Source organism: Corvus kubaryi, unplaced genomic scaffold (genome assembly GCF_017639235.1).
Source record: "Corvus kubaryi isolate FWS band 111438036 unplaced genomic scaffold, C.kubaryi_AGA036_p1.0 37354, whole genome shotgun sequence".
NCBI lineage: Eukaryota > Metazoa > Chordata > Aves > Passeriformes > Corvidae > Corvus > Corvus kubaryi.
The window spans coordinates 12950123-12970366 of NW_024581116.1; the positions used below are offsets into that span (position 1 = coordinate 12950123).

At 42.3% G+C, this 20244-nt stretch overlaps 1 protein-coding gene across 1 annotated transcript in view; it reads right to left on the bottom strand.

The window, feature by feature from the left end:
- HPCAL1 (hippocalcin like 1) overlaps positions 1-17706 on the bottom strand; it is a 48357-nt gene extending 30651 nt beyond the window's left edge. The window contains exon 1 of the mRNA XM_042033019.1: positions 17654-17706. The gene's annotated coding sequence lies outside the window, so the exon portion shown is untranslated. The remainder of the gene's footprint in view (positions 1-17653) is intronic.
- Between the last annotated feature and the right edge of the window lie 2538 nt (positions 17707-20244).

A 20244-nucleotide genomic window follows, 5' to 3' on the forward strand; every position in this document is an offset into this window, starting at 1 on the left:
GAGAAAGCCAATATTGATCCTTTCACGCCCAAAAGGTACTCGTACCAAGGGCCCCAGTTAAGTACCTGACTGCATAGCCAGCTACCCCACTTTGCCCCGAAGTTGCAAGGGCTGGGCACCACCTGGCTGAAAACATTATCCCAGCACCTTGGGGCCTGAGTCCCAGACCAGGAGGCAGCAAAACTTTATGTCATACAGATGAAGAACATGTCATTCCCATCATCACTGCCTCACAGGCAACTTTCCTCAGCAAGGAATGACATAGGACAGTTGCCTATTGCATATTTCCTGCCAACCCCAGCTTCTTTCAACTGCACCATCACTACAAGCAACACAGGAACCACACAGGGCAATTGTACCTGTCCATCCACGTGCTAAGTATTGCACAGTGCTGACCCGACCTGCTCAAGATGAGCTCTCATTTGTGCCTGTCACCCTGGGCATGCTGTGTCTCCAGGGCTTAGGGATGCAAACTCTCCGTGCAGCACTTCTGTGTTTTTCTGGAATGACATTTGGCTATTTGGAGCACTGGGAATTTGTAACACAAGAAGAAGAAATAATAAAGTTGACCTCAAACTGGTTCAATACACTCATTCTGAAACTAAAGTAGCTAGAACATAGTGCATCATTTTTTCCTACCAGTCTTAGCTGTTATGGAAAATGCAGCAGTGAAGAAAAGAGCTGGTTCATGAGCTAACATAACTTGTCTGCACCTCATCTGCTCCTTCAGTATGCTCTGTACACCACGGCAGTGATGCACATAGTGCTTGCATAGCTATCTAAGAACCCCAGGCAGAAGTGATTGCAAGAGAGGCATGTAGTTCAAAATTTCATTAAAGAAATGGCTATAATACAATCACAAACCACTCAATGCACTGGAGGCTGAATGTTGCTAAGGAAAATTATGAACCTCCTCCTGCAAATATCCTTATCTACCCACAACAGAGAAAGAGCCAATAGTGTAGCAATATCTATATTCAGCACAAGGACTAGACCAGAATAAGGTGATCATTAAATAGTTTAAAACAAAGAAGATAGCAAAATGTAATGAACCTCAACAAACCAAGCGAAACAGGGCTAAGAGGCTCTACCAGCTATGTCTTGCACTTAGTCACCTCTTAGGAAACCTTTTGTAGGAGATGGAAGGACAATCATCTTCCCAAGAGCTTCCACACTGGATGGATGATGGACAGGTGGATCCTTTTGGAAAACTCAGTTTCTTTATTCTGCACAGTGGATAATTCAGCTCAAGGGTAAGGAAAAAAAAACCAGAAGGAGAGATAGGGAAAGTGCTTGAATGTTAAAATAGGCAAATTACTGAGCTAGAAAATCTAGATTAAATTAAGCATTCCTGCAAATGTGTAATAGAGAAACGAATGGCTCCCATCTGGAAGCTCAGCAAATTAACTTGGATCCTGGTTAAGACAACAGCACCAGAGTCTGCTTCCAGAAATGTAAATATCCAGTGTGCATTTGCAATCCAATCACAGGCTAAAAATACAAGACAACTCGGAGTGGAAATCTGATTTTGTGTCTACCCTCTTAATGGCAAATAAAAAAATAATTCTTTAGACACAGCAATCTGGACTTCATTTTTCCTGTTTGGAGAGATGATGCAAGATGTCTTTGCACCAGCAAAGTCTTTCAGCTGCTTCTGATTGCAAGGCCACAGCCTGTTGGAGACCTGATTCTTCTTCCTCATATTCCACTTCCCCATCTCCTTTTCCATCCTGTGTCCCCTGGTTGCTCCACTGTACTGTCCTCAGCTCTCTGTATATTTACATCACTTCATTTGATTCTTCTTATTACGAGTATTCTAGTTTCTTTTTCCCTCAGAGATTTATCTCTGGCCTTCCAGTAAGAAAAGGGCTCTTGGTCTCAGTGGGCAGATGAAAAACTCAGCCACAGGCATGAACCAGGCTCAGGACTAAATTTAGCCCAGAAGAGGATAGTCTTTCTGCCGGTAGACCAGGAAAGCAACTTGGAGCAGGAGCCTATTTTAGATGCTCTCTGGTGGTGTCTACCTCCCTCTAGGCTATAGAGAGAGTCTGAGGAGACCAGGCTTAGACTCTGAGCACCATCCCTGAGGACTTTTGATGCTACAACAGGAAGGAAAAGCTATTACAAGTTAATGTCATCCATATGGTTCAAGAGCTGATACTGGCAGGGAAGTTTTAGGGTGTTTCACCACCAGAAGGCATTCATGGGAAAAAAGCACATTTCTCTGTAGATGAGGCACGTCCTTCTGTGATCACAGCAGGCACAGCCAGGAGCTTTAACCTACAGAAAAAAAATACCTCTAGAGACAGGATAATCAGGAAAATAATTTAATTCCCACATCTGGTTTTAATAAACAAATAGGTGGATTGGTAAATGTGGACAAAAAAAACACATATTATCCAAACTTAGGAGAGCAAAGAGCATATGAACACTAATAGCAGCAGTTAGATAGGATGTTAGACAATTAGCCAGAATTCACAGATGATGAATAAGAAACAAGAGCATGGTTTAACATACTGATACCAGGAGAAAGGGCACTGCAAGAGAAAACTCACGGAGCAGAATAAGAAACTCCAAAGGACAGCAGTGGTATGGGGTCAACACTGCTTGGAAGAAGGAGGGACAACAGCACAGGTTATCCTACACCCTATAGAGTCTGCATGGCAGTGCAGTGCAGACTGCAAGGTCCACAGCAAGACAGAAGTGCCAGCAGGGCTTATCTTACTGTGGGACTGCAACTTCCCAAAATACTCAACTGAAGAACCCACTATTAACGTAAAGAGCTGACCACAGATATTCCTGGAAGCAGAAGACAACAATTATAATCCTCCAGCTGCTGAACTAGAAAAGGGCAATTCTAATTTAGACACTGTAAGTAGCTATACGTGCTCAATGAAAGCAACTCTGGAGGCGATTGTAATCATGGGGAGGTGATTTAGGGAAACACAAAAACTCATCTTGTCAATTTCCCATAAGCTTTGAGGACTCTAAGGAACTCGACATGGAAGCCAACTGCAAGAAGGTGCTCAAGAACACGCTTGTGAGAACCTTAGAATATCTGTGTGGCAAAGATGAAAAAAAAAAAAAAATTGTACTGATCAACCCCAAACAAAGTAGGGGAGATATCTGCAGAATGAGTACCAATCAACTACAGAAAAAAAAAAAATCACTAAAAAGGGGGTTTTTAGGACTAAGCAGAGTGTATGCAAGGAATAGAAAGGAAGAGCTGCTCATCAAAGACAGAGCTGTGTCAGAGGTCAGGAAACAAAGGGGTAAAGAGAAATTGCCCAAGTCAAAGTGAATTAGATCATGCAAATAAAAGTAAAGAGCAAAGATCAAAATGCTCTTCAATGATGCAAATTTTAAAAAAAGAGTAAGGAAAGTGGAAACTAGTAGCACTTGGCTGATGTATCTTAAAAGCACAAGAAGGGAGAGGAGCTTATACTGTACTGCATCAGGATGGGGAACAGCAGATGGAAAAAATAAACCCACAGCACTGACAAAAGCCCCTTCAAACTATTAAACACCCATGGTCAAGTTGAAACTGAGTGTGGCAGTTTCTAGTCAAGGTGGTGTGAACAGCCCAAGGGGCAAGCACCCAAGAGGGGAGCAGTTTATTTGGACTGAAGTCTACTTTCTGCTCGCTGCAACAACAGGAGGTAGTGCCTTGCAATCAACACAGCCTCATGAAATCTGCTATTTTGAAACATGGTGACCACAACCAGTTCACAGAACAACCTAAACAACAGGATGATGAGAGAGTGTCATGATGTGTGTAGAAAAATATCTTAAAAATAAGATTAAATGGTATCAATTGCCATGTATAGCCTCATCCCACAGCATCCAGAGACAAGGGTGCTCTTGGTTCTCCCCTTGCATCCCTTTTCTGACTTCAGCACTGGTCTCCCACACTTGAAGGTTGAGAGGAGGGGAGACTGCTTATTTATAAGCACTCGTCATTTGAGTCATTTTTGAAGAGGCACCAAAGTTATCCCACCAAAACAATAATAATCTGTTGCTGGGTTGGAGCAGTCTGTCTCACGTTTACATACTAAAATTCAGTAGCAAATGCATTAAGACCAAAAAGAAGCTTTGCTCTGAATAACCTTAACATAGCACAGATCTCTTTGGGAGCTCGCTCCCAAACTTCAGCATCCTGAGCAAATGCAAACAACATCATTTATAAGCACTTTGGGACTGTTTCTTCCACTATATGGAATTAAGAAAGGTGATTCATGTACCTGAGAAAGCTGAGCAGTAGGAGCCAGTGTTAAAATTTTCTCATTCTCCAATGAAAGCGTTGCTGTCAGAGCACAGAGTTGCCTTTAAGGGACAAGAAAATATTTCCAAGTGCAGACAAAATCTGCTATAGCTTCATCAAGTCATGGTCAACCATGCACACAACAACTGCCTTTGTGCCTGATGTTTATCGAGAGCAAACACAAAACCTCTGCAACAACAGAATTGGCACCACACAAGCCAGAGAAGCAAACCTATTATTGTCCAGAATTATTATTACATTGTATTATTAAACAAAACAACTTAAGGAAAAGATTAAGAAGCTGTGAGTAACTCCATGACTTATGCCCAGCGCCACTTCTGCTCATCGGCTCCAAGTCGGCTCAACAGGGCATACAACCAAATGTATCATTGCTATTCAGAGTAATGAGGAACAGCTTAACCTCTAACCTCAGGTCACGTTTGAGGACATCTCTTTAAACAGCAAGACAATTAAAACCAGAACTAGCACATAAGCAGGTCCACACCATCAACAGGTGTTGGAGGACTCCTCTGAGTCAGTCTTGATGCAGCACAACACGCAAGTGTTATGACTTGTAGCTGTAAAAACGTTAAAAATGTACAAGTTTACAGAATGCATGAAGAACCAAACTGGAATCTTTTCTGTGGTCTTGCCTTTTCTCTCACAAACTATTGGATTTTACAGTGTTTTGTCACCTCCCTAAATTCAGCTGCAGATTCAGCTCAACTAAGCATGGGAAGCTCTCCCTCTACACTACATAGCCAAAAACAGAGACCTTCTGAGAAGAAAACCAGGATATAAGCAGGTATTCCCATTAGAAGGACTGCTCCAGACAATGAGATGATCAATGAGTATTTTCACATGCTCTGCACCTATGCCACTAACACAAACCAAACCACTTGTGACTCCCATGAACAAAATCTTTCAAGTATCATTATTCACCCAGATTAAGCATGTACTTAAGTGTACAAATAAATCCAGCCAGCCCCAAGATAATTTAAGCATATGCCTCAAATGAAATACAAGACTGGATGTTCTGGCAGAGGGCAGACTTCAGATACTTTCATTACATACTTTACAGTGCAAGACAGAAGCACAATGCTGAAGCAAAGGAGGAGATTGAAAAAGAACCAGGCCACACATCACATTTTATGGTCATTGGCTTATCTTGAAATCAGATTTGCAGGGAAAGAACAGCAGGGAAGAGGCTCAAAAATTGTTTCAAAGACACTACTGCACTGGCTGTCTGGTAGTAGATTAATCACTGAGTGTCAATCTTGCAATAACTATAATTGTTTTGGAAGACATTCATATTGCAAAATTATAAGCGCATATAGTAACAGCAAGTCAAGTCAAATCTAACCCTTCTTCATTTTACATTTGCTTTAGACATGTTTTCTCCAGCACAGAAAGAACCAACTTAAAGGAGAAAATCCCCATCATGTAGATTAAAATTTATTGATTACCCAGACACTTATTCCAGCCCAGATATTTGAGATCTCTCCAAGGGGAAAGGAAGAGATGGTATTTACAGAAACTGCTTCTAAAGAGAAAACCTTAAGGCAAGGAAGGTGAACCTGAGAGCAATGAGTACCAATTTTATAGAATATTAACAACTGTTTGTTCTTGTAATTGCATTTGCCTTTCTAACTGCAGTCCCTATGCTCTACCTTGCTCCAGAAACACCCACTGCTAGGCAAGGGTGACCAAAGCTGGATTACATCACTGTAACTATGGGGAAAACATGTTATGCCTTGCTTAAGCTCACTTTTTTCAGGGAAAGCCTTAAGTTTATCAGTTTAAAAAAAAAGTTATAAAATCAGTGTCACAGAGGGACTATCCCTTTTTCCCCAGTGATTTGAACAGCACAGTATTGAATAGAGCTCTATGATGAAGGACTATTTTATTTCTAGAACAAAACCTAATGTCCCGAGCAGCTAAGTTCACTTCAGAGAGGGCACCAAGCCCAAGGAAATTACTTTTCTTAAAAAAAGAAAAAGAAAAAAAGCTACTTCTTCCAAGCGCTCTCCTGACAAGCCAATTTTGTTGAAGATAAGGATGAAGTCTCCTTTGCTGGCTAAAGACCTAAGCCAGCAGGACTTTCACGTGGTTTTCTGCAGGCAGAAGATACTCACTCCTGCAAAGCTAATCCTGGTTACACTCCTGTGTGATAGCTACAGGGTGCCAAGGGTGCTGAAGCTCCAACACTTGCGGTGGCAAGGAACCCTGACCACACAACTGTCACACCTTCTCTAACAGCCCTCGGCTCGGCAGGCGCTGGATTTGCCTCCATCAGACGTGAAGTACCTGCAGTTCCTCCATTGCCAGAGGAAGAGAGCTAAAAAAAAGCAAATGAGTAAAAAGCAACTACAGTTTAAAGAATGCTCTGAACTGAGCTACAGCTGAGTTTGCATGCAAAGAGATTCGGCTTTCATGGACAAGCAGGAATGACAGGACAGGAATTAAGTAAACAGACATTTGCCAAATATAACTTTCAAAAACAATTTGTCAGAAAATGGCATCTTTGGTGCAGCGTAGCAATAGGATGGAACGGACGTTCTCACAGCATCACATTTTTATTTAGAGAAGACAACCAAGGAAAAAAATAAATACATTTTGCAGATGGTCTGTCTCCAAGCGGCCCCAATAAAAGCTGCTGTGCCCTGACTCTGGGCCAGCCACATTCCATGTCCAACTGCACAGCCTTCAGAAGCATTAGCAGTAATTAAGAAAAGCCAACCATAGTGATAAGCCAGATGTCTATAAAAGAAATACATGCTGCACTAATATAGATTTATTTTTTCTTTCACTTTTTGGTAGACTAACATGGTACACTCCTTATAAAGACATTTTTCAAGTGCTTCACACTTATTACTCCAGTGTTGACTCTCTGAATCCCAGATGGGACCCTTGGCATCACTCATCCCATCAGCTCTCCAGGACAGCACCAAAGATTTCATGTGTGGTCACCATGCAGATACTGCTCTTTCAAATTGCCACACAAGTGTCAGAAGCACAGTTCCTGGGAATTTGCTGAGATCTCCCAGAAAGCATTGAGAACCACTGATCTAGTCCAATACCTTTTCATTCAAATAATTTCTCCAAGAATTTTGGCAGCCAGCCACCACCCATTTGGCCTGTATCACTTGTTTTCAAAAGATAGATAACCCTGACCTAAAAGCCTCCAGAGGATGAGAACCCCCCTAGCCAGAAACGATTTTCTTCCAACGGTGATGTTCTTCTACCATTAAGCAAGCAAATGGTGCACAGCTTTTGCTGTGGTAGAGGTAGGATAGGGGAATTTGATCACTCTGTGTCATCTCTCTCTTTGTACCATATATAACTCAGTGCTCAGTTGTGCAGCTCACTGAGAGATTAGTTGGCTCGTTCAGACAGGCAAGGGTAGACTCTTAAGATGTTTAAGTGATTTGGGCCAGGATGATCATCTGTCTCCTCCCTGCCCACAATTAACTGTTCCATGGTCCCTGTCTGTGCTAGGGCTGAGCATGCTGGGGAAGTGAGAAAAGCAGAGGAGCTGAGCTCCTTCCACCATGACCGGGAATATCTCTTCTCCCTCACCTTCCAGTGCTTTAAAGGAAGTTGTCACAAAGGGAGCCAATCACATTGATGATCCAGGATCCTGCTTATTCCACCTAAAGCTCAGTATTTCAAATTAAAAATTAAACAGGCAGGGAAATTAAACAACAAAGCTTTGCAGTTAGCTAATAAATCATTGTGCATCTATGCTCAGATGGTTGTAAGGAGCACAACAAACTTGAAACAGCCTGCAAATTTCTAAAATTAAACAGTTCTTGGTGTTACAGAGGTCAGCCATCTGTTCACATGTTCATGTTTTAGTTAATATAACCCTTCTTCCACTGTTCTCTCCTGACTCAAGCATACTCCCTAGGAAGAAGAGAATATGACTCCCTAGGAAGAGGATAATATGGCTGAAGTCACCACAACTAGACAGCCCTCTTCTTCCACAAAGAACTGCCCACAGAAGGCACATTTGTGGTTAGGACTATGGAGACAAACAAGAAAAGTGGTGGAAAGAGTACTGTGTTATGGAGGTCTCACAGAAGAGCCAAAGCCTGCAGAGAGCCAGGATTGCTGGTGATGTTCGCAAGAGAATTTGTCAGGTTCTGAAAGCTGTGCTCTACATTCCTGACTTGTCAGGAGACCTCTGGACCTCCAGCCCACCCTCCATCACATCCTTCCTAACCTCTGCTTAGTCTCATAGGGCTCCTAGAAATATTAGAAAGCATTTCAACATTCAGCTTTTAAATGACATCTCATGACAGGGAGAAAGTGAAATATGACTGCTCTCAACAGCTTTCACATACATTACTAGTGGAACTGCTTGCTTTATAAAAAAATGGGAATTATCTGGAGTTACTCAGCAAGCAAGGCCAGACCCAGGCTGAAGCTGGGTTTTTAGAGCAAGAAGTGGGCTCCAAGTTGCGTATGGTATGAAGAGATATGATGCAAAACAACCAAATTCAGCTGTCTGACATCCTTTCACAGTCTGGGTTATTCTGTCCTCTGGTAGTAAAAGGAGGAACAAAAAAAACATGAGTCCTGATAAAGATGAAGAATGAGGGGGTCAGGAAGACAGAAGCCAAACAAGAACTTTCAGGAAGAAACCAAACTTGGGCAGGGGAAAAGCAAAAGTTAAAAAGATGTGAAAGTGGTTGACTGAGAATAGGTTGCTCTTCTGCAACCATCAACCTGCTTAAAATGTGTCTTCAAGGAAACTGGCCAATGTCTTTCAGATACAGGTAGCCCTTGTCTGTCAGGACCTCTGGCATGAAGGAAAAGGAAAAACATGCATATTTACAGCTTTGGCTTTAGGCTGGGAATGACGTCCTCAAAGGAGACAAGGCAACATTCTGCTTTACTGTGCGTAATTTTAAACCAGCAGGAGTTGGAACAGGTTTTGATGAAGACATTTGGATAAAATTCTGTACAACAGAGATATTGTGCAAAACTACCTACTAGGTTAAACACTAAGCTGAGTTTAGATGGAGAAAAGTTTCCCCATACTCACTCGTAAACCCATCTTAGAACAGGTGTGAATCCTTGGTATTACACGTGGCTTAATTCAGGGGAATAACAGTGAATGAATTACTGGACAGATTGCCATTCATTATTTTCTAACACCTTCAGTTTAAAGACTAGCAAACGCTTCACAGCTTGACCTTTGGGATGAATGCAAAAGCAGTACTACAGCAGCAAACCAAAATATTTTCCTGCGTTTTTTAAAGTCAATAGGACCTGTATTATTTGAAGAATGGTTGCCTCAGGGAATCTGTTTCACTGCTAAGCCATTTAGGCAGCTGTCATTAGTTTAAAAGCCCATTTTTGTTTAATGACTGCTGTTTCACAGACTCCCAATGCCATGCATCATAACTGTCATCCCTAAACCTTAAGATTTATGAAAGCGTATAGCAGCAGCATTATACTCAGGGGTCTGCATATTCCCATTATAAAACCACTTCTTACAAGTTTTGACTTGTGTTTAGGCGTAACAAATGCTGTGTTCTGCGTGGGTGCTGTCATGGAGGTGGATGCTGCTCCATTCCCCTAGGATCCCTGGCTGTCCAGGCAGAGACATTATCATCCCTGAGTGGGGCATCTTGCAGAGCTTGGGAGAAGGATGCTTGAGATGTAATGAGAAATAAAATAAAACTTTTAAATTTTTTTTAATATCCTTTATCATCCTGGGAAGGATTCAGAAGGGGTGGAAAGCATATAAGGCCCAGTCTCCTACTAAGTCACACTTTATCCAGGGTGCAGAGAAAACCTGTGGCTGGAGGGGAGCACTACCACAAAGTTGTTAAACATCTGGAAACAACTGAAGAACCAGATAACCTGCAAAACAAAACCCCTTTTCCTAGAGTCCCAGGCTATGATCTTTAAAACACACTGATTCAGGAGGACACACACAAAATATGTAATTTAGTACCTGCTTGCTGTGAAATGCCTTTTGCACCTCCTATCTTCTATCAGCCCTCCACTCAGCTGCCACCTTGCAGGTAAATTCATATCCCACTATCTTTATAGTGGAGAACAGGGACCATTCAATCCTCTCACCACACTCTGTGACTGAGGAGCAGTCTATGCACTACACGTGGTCAAGCTTAAAACAAATAACCAACCAAAACAAAAGGAAAAAAAGCTCTTTTTTTCAGATGCAAAACAGTTAGAAAACACATGAAAACTCAGAGAAGGTATTCCTGGCATATTCTGAAACCAATAAGCACAAGGTTTTACATTCTCAAGTTTCTATTTTCAGGCACTTGTATTAACATACCTATCTACTGTGTTCCTTGTTACAAAGTTAAAATATTTCACCCATCATTCAGAGATAAGGTATTTTTACCTAGAAAAAAACCAACCTGCCTTAGTGATTCCAATATAAATTATCAGAACTAGATAATTAATTATTTTGACAAATAGGCAGTAATGGTAAATACCAAGCAATGAGACATGATATACACCCATAAGAATATATGTCTTAATACTGATGAGCCACAAAATAATTTTTTGATGGTAAATACCTAAAATCAAATTTCCTCCCCAAATTACAAAAAGTAGTATTTTTCCTAAATTTTTTTCCCATAGCATTTCATTTAATAAAATGATGAATTATATTCCCTTTGAAATTCAGTGAAGGCCAAATACGATTTTTTTGGTGAAATGAAAAATTCTGCAGTTTAATCCACTTCATTTTTACTGTAACAGATTTACTACACTCCATTTACTGATGAAATCAATATTGAGACAATTAATTCTTGGGCTTTAGGGTGTGAGATATAGCCAGCCAGCAAGCACCTAGCAAAGAAAATCCATCCCACCACTCCTGCACCAAAGCAGAAGCACAGCTACAGCTGGGATCTACAGCCCAGTCTTCTTCCAGCTTTCCAATCCTGTCTGCACTGGAATAGGACAGAGTAGTTTAGTTGGAAAAAGACCCAGAGTGATCATCTAGTCCAACTGCAGATCCCGAAGCTTCTTTCCAGACAACAAAAAAATCTAGACAAGGGACTGATGGCCATGTCTGCTTTTCCTGGGAATTCATGTCAGCTCTCTGGAAAGCAACAATTAGGATTTTTACTGCTGAGAAACCAGATTTTATGGTAACCCAAGGGTGATATTTATAAATACCAAACACCTAGGGAGAAGGAAACAAAACTGCCCAGCTTAACTGAGACTCTCTTTGTTCACACAATAAAGTTTCCACCCCACCAACCCCACTGATGCTCTGCTGGAACTTCACCAGAACACCATGCAGGAGGAGGGCAATGTCCGGACATGACAGCAGATGTACATGCAACACTTGGTGGTGTTGTGGGAACTGCTCCCCTCCCAGAAAAGTCCCAAACCAAGCCTGCCAAACAAAACCATTAACAAAGCAATGTGCATCCTATGTCAAAGTTATCTACATATTTTATTATGGAAAAATTGGCAATTTATGTTCCTCTACCCTAAATGGTGTAACAGAGATAAGACTTCACCAGCTGATTTTCACACCTAATGCAACAGCTCGTGGTCAGCTGGGAACAGGACTGTGCAAGAACCTGGCTGTGAAGCTGCACTGGCAAACCCACAGCATCTTCTCACCCATCCACTGGACATTCTGTGCTGCCCACACCGAAACGTGGAGCACCCAGCCACTACCACAGGGATCTTTTCTATTTACAGTAGTAGTCAAGCAGTTATTGAACGTTGTTCTGCATTGCTGGTAATTAAGGAGAAGGGTGTAAAAATCCATATATTAAATGCCTCCTTCATTTCAAATGAAGGCTTGATGGGGATGGAAATGCTCATTCTCTCTCTCTGTTTGTACTCACACAACTGCAGACCACACTCAAGACAACCATGGCTGCTTGTGGTAGCATTCCCACCAGGATCCTGCTGCCTTTGGGTGCCATGAGCCAGTTACAGCAGTTAAGCTCCTCGTCAAACAGGCTGTCCCAGGATAAAGAACCCAGGAGGATGCCCACATTCATCCTCTCTCCCCCTCACTTCTCCTTCCAAATGCTGATGAAGGCCAGAAAGATTCCTAGAAACTCCTCCTCAGGAGACAGTGCTGCATTCCCTGCCCTGGACCAGCCCCCCATCCCAGTGCATCTGGGAGGTGGGAAGTTTAGGAGGGGCAATGTTCTTTCTGCTGAGTTCCCCAGAAAGGGAGATGCATCCAAGCAGCTTACAGGAAGCATCCCCTGGGCTGCTGTAACTCTGCTACGCAATTCCTAGATCACCAAAGCAATGTTGTCAAGTAGTTTTTGCACCCACCATCTTTGCAAACCATGCTGACTTATAGTGGTAACTCCACTCAGACCCATTGCAAAGGAACTTATTTTAATCAACTTCATATTTGTCCCAACTGAGGAAAATCACACCTCATCTCATTGCATTCCCTTTTCAAGAAGGGCCATGATTTTTTTCCTTCCCCTCTGGAAACACAATGGTTGGCAGTCTATCCAACCTGCAGGGATCTACCTGGACAGACATGCTGTCTGTGGATATTTCTGACTGCATCCCTTAGCCTACCTCAGCCCTAGGATGCATGTTTATCTTTGCATTACCAGGATATCAAGCTGCTACAGGTTAATGAGAAGGAGCTGAGCAAGAATCCACTCCAAATTACCATTTTATTAAAATTAAGACTGGTAGGGCCTGATATAAAAGCCAGCAAGGTGGAGGGACAGAACTGCTGGTCAGGGGAGGTCTCATTTGCTTGAATTAGATGGCTCCTCAAAGATTCAGGTGGGTGAAACCCACTGCACTCCCTTGGTGACTGCCCAGGTAATCCCACTGAGCATCCCCAAACCTTGCTCCCTCTTACACCAAAGCCCCCCTCTTGTACCAAAGCTTCTCCCAGCAAGTACCAAGTCCCTGAGACCTGAGGCACCTTCTTATTTTATTCCAAGCCTGCCCCACATGATGGAAGTCACAGGAAAATTAAAAATGTAATAACTCACTGTAAAGGAGAGGGGGGAAAAAAAATGACTAATCTTTGCAGCTCTTGACATGGACAGGATTTGTACACCCATGTTGATTTTTTACAAAAATAGTTAATCGTATTACACCCATGCTGCAAGACCAAAGATTCACAACGATACCTTAATACAGCTTAAATAAAAATAGCACTACCTGAGTCAATCTGAGCATGATAATACTTTGTAATCCCACACTCTTAGGGGATGAACCGTTGTATAGCAGTGAATCAACACGAGATACTTGCATTAGGAGACACTACTTTTTCATGCCATATAGCAACATCTCTACAAAATGGAGAAGGCAGGTGGTGTTTGGGGGAGCACAATGGGGAACACAGGGCAATTATAGGGCCCCACTATCTTCCAGCTTGGAAATCTTGGCTAATAGTTTACTTTTGAAAATGAAAGCCTGCTTTAATTTTTCCCCATCACAGTAAAGAATTAAGGAAAAAGTTTGAATTTTAGAAGTTTTTGAAAAGTGAGCAATCCCAAATCCTGTGAACACTCATGCAGAAGATTCATTCATAAAAACAAACACAGACAAACAGCAGTGCTCCACATTCATTCTGGGGTTTTTTTCTTAACATCCTTGAATGAGCAAACAGTGTATATGGAAAGCAAATGTGCAGTACAACATAGGAAATTCTCAACAGAGAAAACATCAGTAAAACCTATTTATAATGAGAATGTAAAAGACAAACACTCAAATAGCAATTTTTAAAGGTCGTTAAGGAAAAAATTGGAAGCTTTGATTAAGGACACATTAAACCATAATGAATTATTTTTAATTACTTTGTTACATAAGTTACTCAGAAAAGATACTTCATTTGCTATTGTGCTCCCCATTTGTTCTTTTTTAAGACACATTTTCCATTAATTGCATTTCCATCTCCCCTCCCTGCACCCACGGTATAGTTTTATGTATGGCAGGTATCTGGCCCTCACGGCTCCCTCCAGACAGCAGGGAAAGGTAACAGGAAAAGTTAACAGAACTGAAAAGTCTCTCTTTCCCCAAGAGGACTTGACTTCGAGTTCTGAAACAAGGCAGATTTTCGAGGCTATAGTGCAGATGATGCTCAGGGGAAGGAGAAAACAGCCCCAAATTCCCACTTGGCTTGCCTGCTCCCTTCTCCTTCTCTGCCGTGGTGCTCAGCCTGGCACTGCTACTGGCTTTTTTTCTGCTTGCAGAGCCTGAATATTCACAGGAATGGTGACCCCATGGGACTCTGGATATGGGGACATAGGTGGGCTACAGAGAAGACAAGGAAATGCTGACAAGGGCAGTAGACACAGAGCCGTGCTAGAAGGCACCAGGACTCAGGGGTGACGAGATCCTGGGGAGGGGATATGTTCTAGTGATGGAGAAGATCCCAGAGCCACATCATGGGGAGATGCCCATGGCCTGGCTCTGTGCACAGAACATAGAGCGTATTTCCAACAAATATACCAACACCAATGGCAAGAACATTTCCTGATTTCCACATCTTGCCACAGGTAATCCTGAGATATGTTCAGAAACTCAACCCTCCAGTACTGCTTGCAACCTCCCATTCAAGGGGACCCTCCTTCCCACAAATCTCTGCAGAGATTTAAACTCAGCTTTCTGTTTAAAAATAGAATGTTTCTCAAAGCCAGTTTGGCAGGACAGATCTATTGGTCTGGCCGCAAAAAGTTTCGCTTTCACGTTGCATCAAACATACCAGCTCTGGACCAGAGAAGCAAGGGGCCCTGTTCCAGACTCAGAGCCCTATGCCCATGCAAGCAACAGGCAGTTTCAGAAATGATGTTCACACCATTTCATGTCCCATGCTCTGCCTTCCCTGGCCATGGGTCACAGCCACTTATGTGCTCCTCCAGAACAGCACAGAGGTTACAGCAATGCCACCATCACAGCCCCCTGCATTGCACCTGGGACAGAGACAACCCTCCTGCCCACATCCCAGCTCCAACCTCCCAGCACAGTCACTCCAGCAGCACCCTGAAACACACCGAGGCACAAGGCCCCCCGACACAGCTGTCCATTCAGGTGTCCTGCCCAGGGTGGCCCTGACAGACGCATCTCTCGTCATGTGTCTGGCTCCCTGGTCTTCCCTGCCCAGAGCTGCTTATGTGCTTACAGGCAGAAACACAGGTAAGCAGCTTGCTGCATCAGAGCCTGTGGTATCCCAGCAAGAGAGCACCCAAATGCCAATTTCCCCCTTCCCTGGCCAGCACCTTCACTTCCAGATGTGCTCAGCTGGGGTAAAAGTCAAGCTACTTTTAGGCACATTCATACACATTTTAGTTTCGTACTTTATTCTGAAGCCATCCATGTGCCATTGGCCACACATTACATTTTGGAAAATGCCCATCAGGCTCAGCACTAGTCTGCCTTCAAGTCTGTCTCTTCCTACATGTTAAACATGAACTGACACAGCCAGACCACCGTAAAGCTCCATACAGGAGCTGTTATGCTCTAGAGATGTACCTTCTTCTGGCATGGATCATATAAATTCACAAATTGAAATCATGGACACACCTGAACTTGAAAAGGCAAGGAATATAGACCATTAAAGCATCAAACAATGTGATGTACAAACACCCAACAACTCTAATCTCTGTTAGCTAAAGTGCATCAGGAGCCCAAGCTCCCCTGAAAGACCACAGGAGCTCCATGCTTTAGAAAGCACTGCCCAAAGAGACTATCCAGGAGAAAGACATATTAACTGTGGCAAACAGTCTGGACTGTAAAAAACCACCAACAAGTGGTTTTTTACTCATACCCTGTTCAGGTGTTACCCGAAACAAGAAAATCCTATTTTAATTCAATTTAAAGAGACAGTTTTAAATTACCTGGATTTTACACACATGGTATTAACATCATTCATCTCATACTCCCCTGTCCTCAGAAGAAGAATTTTGTTTCTTTTTTCAACCTCTCAAAAAAGATCCGCTGAATATTCAGGTCCCAGTACAGAAATCAGCAGTACAAACCATGCAACTTTTCAATACAGACCCCATCATAGCTGCAGGGCTGGGGCAGAGGAGGGGTTCACAAGCTACTGCTCACAAGAGCATTTTGGTGAAAGGCATATGGGATTCATGATTTGGCCTTGTAAAACTCACGTTTTAGGAACATAAGCCTCAATACAGAAAATAAGGATAACAGAGCTTACTAAGTAAGGGATGTTTTCATTGATGAAAGATGTAGTTGGTAACGTATGCATTTAAGGGGTGTTAAGTAAGCCCCTTATAAATGGTTAAATAACCATTTTCTAGCCACAATGAACACATATTTAGGTGGACAGACACACCAAACTTCATCATCCTCCCCTGCCCTGAGAAAATACCAGTGCAGATGGCTACATTTCAGCTGCACGGACACTTCAAATTAACCTGCGACCGTATGTATCAAAAGGCATCTGATCTATGGGAAATACACAGACTTAGAAGACAGAGAAGTCCATTAGAGGTTTGGGGCATCCCGCCATAGTTCATTAGTCAGTCTGAATACACAAGAGCTCTAATAGCTTGTATCCTGTGCACTGGGGAAATGCAACGAAAGAATGAACTTCCTGAGGAATTAATGGGTAATTATATAATTTGGTTAATCTCATGGGAAAGAAATCTAGAATTGAAAGAGGAAACAGCGTATGTATTTCTCTAGAAACAACAAAAACAAACAGCAAAGGGTGTTACAGAGCAGAGTCCCAGCTGGCACCGTTGGAGAGATCACCTCCAGCAGAGGAAAAGAAATTGCACTGATTTACATCAGCGTAAGAGGTGCCTTTGCACCTGCAATGGCACCACATTGGCAGTTCTTAGCGATCTCATCCTCCTGATTTAATGTTTCACTTACAAATAAGAACCTAAGGAAGTGCATACAAATTAAATACATGGAAGTCTTGGGTGCAGGCAGAACAAAATCAGTCATATGTGGCAGAGATTAGAATAGGTTATGCAGCTCATTTAACTCTCTGGAAGTTGCATTCCTTTAAATTAACACCTTTGGACAGAACACAAGGGAAAAAAACCCTAAGGTTGCTTTCTGACACAGAAAACACCGCCACAGTAGGATGTGTAGGATTTTAGTAAAAAATACAACGTAATTTGTTCAGCTTTTCCCTAAAGTCAAGTATTTTTCAAAATGTAACAGTTCACTTATGAAATCTCAGGAAATTTTTTTTAGTGCAAAGGTAAACCTTAACATTTTGATGACAAACCCCTGCTCAAAGATTAGCCCTGCCAGCTTTAAAATTAAAGCATGCCATTAACTCAGCAAATGCAAACTTATGCACTCAATGAAGAACAAAAAACAATGCTTGCATTTTCTATTTCTCATTTAGTTTTTCTATTACTAAATCAAAGAGTGCTTTGAAAGGAGCAGGCTCTGCAAAATACTCACCACCTATTTTGGAATCTCTTCAGAGAAAGTCCACGGGGCTCGATTACCTGGAAGAGAAGACACAAACCAAACATGCTTTACATTACAGCTTTTCTCTAAGTAACAATCTTCACTCTCTTGGCCTCTTCTGTAAAAGCTACCATTCCCAGTAGAAAAAAAAACCTAAACAGAATCAGTCTAAGCATGCAAAAACACTGCTCCAGTTCTTACCCTACAATGGGGAACAGCTCTGTTGTGCATTTGCATTTTATTATTAGCCTGAAAAAAGAAACATTTCCATGTTGAAAAGTGCACAGATTTGTCTTGAATTCAGACAGAAAATTCTTCTCATATTCAATAATCTGTTGAAGTCACCCTTCTAACTTTAAATATTTTTTGTAAAAATTTATCTTTCAAAATAAGCAAGTATCAAGTTCAGATTCAGAAGGTTTGCTTGACTCATACCACAGAATATTATCACACCAATATGTAAAAACTGGAGCAAAATCAACAAAAAATACGAGCGAGCCAGTTCCAAGTTTACTGCAGCCACTAAGCATTGCTCTGAAACATGCTCACTTTTCTTCCACTGAGCATGTTTCTCAAGGAAAAAAGAGTATAATAATTTGCATCCCATCAGCATCTGTCAGCTCTGAATGCTGAGGGTTCATCAGCCTTTAAAAAGTCACAGATAAGAGCACCAGGAGCAAGTTCACCTCCTCCTGTGATTCCTAATCTCTCAAAATCTGTAGATTAGAAAATCGAAAGCAAGTGACTTGCTCTGATTCCCTCTCTCACAGAGCTGACCACAGTTTTCCTCCACCAACAAGGTGAAGCTCAGCTGGGAAGAATTCATCTTCTCCAACCCAACACACCGGCTTCTTTTCTGCCAGATCCCTGTCTGACCCAGTAACCCTGTAACTTCTGCAAACAAAATCCCACTGTGTTTAGCTCCCAGGTGCCTCCAGCCCACACCTAACACACACATTTGGTCTGCCCAATGCCAAAACCAAGCCATGGACATCCCAGACAAAGCCTCCCAACAGTCTCCTTCGACACTTCACCATCCCTACAAGCAGGAGTTCCTACCTTTCATGATACCACTCACATTCATTTCCACTGGCCCTAACCGCTACAGACACGGGGTTTCACCTTACAGCAAGCTGCCGCTGTTTGCTGGCACTGCAAACTCCTCAGGCCAATCCTGCACCTTCTCTCCAGACCAAACATCCTTACTCCTCATGTAGGCTTTAGTACTCCAGTAATGCCAAAGCACCAGGAGATCCCAACACTGGACATGAAGTCCATCCTCCTGTTTATGGAAGCATGAGTCTGCTGCTGTTGGGACAGGATGATGCTGGAAAAGCAGTGTATGACTCACCACGACCCCACAACACTTTTCAGTGGAGGCCCTCCAACCATCCCTGAGTATTCTGTACAGCCAACCCACCCACCAGAGATAACAGCAAGCCCGCACTAAAGCCTTTTGGTGAGAACGATGGACCTTCCAAGGTCATCGTCTGGTTCTGTCCAAAGCTACTTGAAAATCTAATACCTTTCTCCCCCCAAGCACTTGTAACATCCCCTAGTTTGGTGCTACTTGTTGAGTCTGAACCAGCATTTTATCAAATGCCTCAATAACAATGACCCATGCCATAGGGTCCACTTTTGGAAATCCTCACACAACACTACTTCTGAGTTTGATCACACACAGAAGCTAGGTCTGGATCATGGTCAGCACACTTACCTTGCACCATCCATAAGTTTCAAAAAAATTTCCTTTCCTTAGTTTTTTTTCTACTAGTATCAAAACAGCATCAAAAACCTAAGTAGGATTGGAGTAAATCATAGAATCTGCTCTTTTTCTATCTACAGGACCTGTTACCCTGCTCCAGAGGGTAATTAGGGTGTCTGACATTATTTGTTCCAAACAAACCCATGCTTACAGTTACTCATAAGCATCCAGAAGATGACTAGGTGGGAAATAATTTATTAATTTCCAGAAAAACACCGTAATAAAAGTCTGACTGATTGTGCTGCAATTCCATCTCCTCCTTTCAAAAAATTTAGTACTGTATTTTTTCCTTTTTGATTGTTATGGTAACCTCACAAATTCTCCACAGGTTTTCAGAAGTAAACACCAAGAAGAAATTGAAAAGAAGTCAAGCAGCCAGCTGAAATGCAGCTCCTTCTACAAATCACAAGAACAAAACAAGTGTCACAGAAGTGAGGTCAGGGTATCCTGCCCTGACATGGGGTCACCAGTCATCCCCTGAAGGTGCCCTCTCCCCTGATCACTGGTGAGTGATGCTGGTTGAATGGCTTTTACTGAAGACCAACCTTCCCACATGCATCTTCCCATCATCTGGGAAGCAGTTTCAAACAAACTTCCCTAAAGCCTGAAGAGCCTGGAAGGAAAAACAAAGAGAAAACCCCTTAAGTGTGTGCCCCCTAAATGACCGCTTTCTTATTTTATCCTGGTAGCTTCCCTCATCAGTGCAGGTTTTAACTACATCAGTTTTCTGCTCCCAGGAAGTAAATTCCAAGAAATTTTCTGTTACCATGTGTCCTGGGTTGCAGTGTATTCTATTACCATCCCCATCAGCTGTTAA